At 45.0% G+C, this 2,007-nt stretch overlaps 1 long non-coding RNA gene across 1 annotated transcript in view; it reads right to left on the bottom strand.

The window, feature by feature from the left end:
- Positions 1–962: 962 nt before the first annotated feature.
- The window catches only part of LOC108167212 (uncharacterized), an 11,053-nt gene continuing 10,008 nt past the window's right edge, over positions 963–2,007 (bottom strand). The window contains exon 3 of the long non-coding RNA XR_001777571.1: positions 963–1,024. This is a non-coding gene — a long non-coding RNA (uncharacterized LOC108167212). The remainder of the gene's footprint in view (positions 1,025–2,007) is intronic.

The raw sequence follows: 2,007 nt of genomic DNA, 5'->3' as shown, positions 1-2,007 counted from the left end.
TCTTATCATAATCAACATGCCTGCAGCCACACAGTGCACTAAATGAACACAGCCCCTTAGAAGGCAACCCATGAAATCCAATTTTCCTTTCAATCTATCCGTTTTCACCGCGCCATGCTCAATGCTTCCTAAAGCTTTCCCGTTTGCGAAGCRCCTAAACRGCCAGTGACACGTTCCAGATGAGACTAAAGTACAGCGATATMACCACTGAGAGTTGGCTCGCTGTTCTGCTGATGTTAAACTAATCCGCTTCAATTGGCAGGATCACGCAGCAGAACAGACTGCAAAGATCTGCTGGCACGCATCTGAGTATATATTAATAAAACAGAAAAGTGTCGAGCAGACGAAGACACTTGAGTGAGTTTCYGTCATTTGGGGAAAGAGAGCGTCTCCTAATTTTCAGCCTACATTAATCACATCAGTAGATACAGTAAACACACTGCTGTTGTCACATTGGAAACGCCTTGTGCAGTTGGCTGAGAAGAAAATGAGAGCAACAGATACAGAGTCTGTTTGTTTTGCTCCGACTAAATCAAGAAATTATTGGCCTCTGGAGAAGAGAGATCGGCGACCACCAAGAAACACCAAGATACGACTGCTCCTGAAGACCGTGTTACTCTGGAGGTAGAAATCAAATACAGTAGCCATCAAAATTCAGGCACAGCGAACTGAAGTCTACACGTCAGTGGTTGCGGGTTAATGTGACATTTTGTGATATAATCAGATTGCAGGCTTGTCTTTTATGGATCTCAGAGGAATTGCACTCAAAAACGATGAAAATAACAAGCAGTTGCTGGTAAACTGTTGGATGCAATTAAGCTCCAAGAGGAAGAGGCCTGCAGGAAGTTGTGCCACGGAGTGTGACATCAGTGGCGTTACACTCTGGTGATGACTGTGTGACAGTGACAAGGAGAAAAGCAATGAGCAAAAAAAACCAAACTACCATCAATCCATTGTCTATTCCCGTCTATCCCTGCACGATCCCTGGTCTCCAGTGATCATTGGGCGAGAGTCATGATACGCCCTGGACAGGACACACAGAGACACACACATGACAATCATGCTCACACACACTTAACACACAATTTAAAGAACCTATTAACCTAACAGTAACATTTTAGTGCTGTGAAAGGAAGGTGGAGTATCTGGAGAGATCCCAGGCATGCAGGTGTGGCTCTTTTTCAGCGCCAAAATGAAGACTAACGTCCACCCAGCGGTGGACACTTGCTCTTCGCAGGAYGTTATATCCATTCCTAAGTCAGCTACTGAGCTGATTAATGATAGGCCAGCAGCGGTAACCAAGCAACCACCAGAAGTAAGTGAGCAGCCAATGCTGGCAAATGCAAAGACTACACACTTGAGTTAGCTGCTGAAAGGTTTTGTGATCAGTATGACATCCGCTGGATTGACATCTTCTTAACGCTAACGTTAGCACGGATAGGCTAGCGTTTGCATTGGATTCAATGYCGTTAACCTTGGATGGGCTAGCAACTAGCATGCTACCCACAACTCATATTTACTTCTTTTGCGGAAAATATAATCAAGACAATGGTTTGCACATCATTTCTGTAAGCGTCATACATTAGATGCATTGATATGTTCCTTCGACAGAGTTCAATCAATCTAATGTGACACCAAGCAAAAAACATACTAGTAACAGTGCAACAGTGCTGCCAACCACTCCACCTTCAGACTCAATTACTAGACTCTATTCACATTCACATGTAAAGTAGCCAACGCTGGATGGAGAGGATTAAACAGAGAGAGATGAACGGGACACAACCGCCTCTCTCTCTTCACCAGACTGGATCGATGCAGKCTGCGTGCCAACGCTGATCTAGATGATCTATGCTGCCGTAAGCATTTAGACGCAGCGCATCAATCTGCAGCAGAAAACAGGTGCAGCCTGGAAATGAGATGGATGGATGGATGGATGGATGGATGGATGGATGGATGGATGGATGGATGGATGGATGGATGGATGGATGGATGGATGGATGGATGGAT

Source organism: Poecilia reticulata, linkage group LG2 (assembly GCF_000633615.1).
Source record: "Poecilia reticulata strain Guanapo linkage group LG2, Guppy_female_1.0+MT, whole genome shotgun sequence".
Taxonomy (NCBI): Eukaryota; Metazoa; Chordata; class Actinopteri; order Cyprinodontiformes; family Poeciliidae; genus Poecilia; species Poecilia reticulata.
This window is presented reverse-complemented; position numbering and strand designations above follow the sequence as displayed.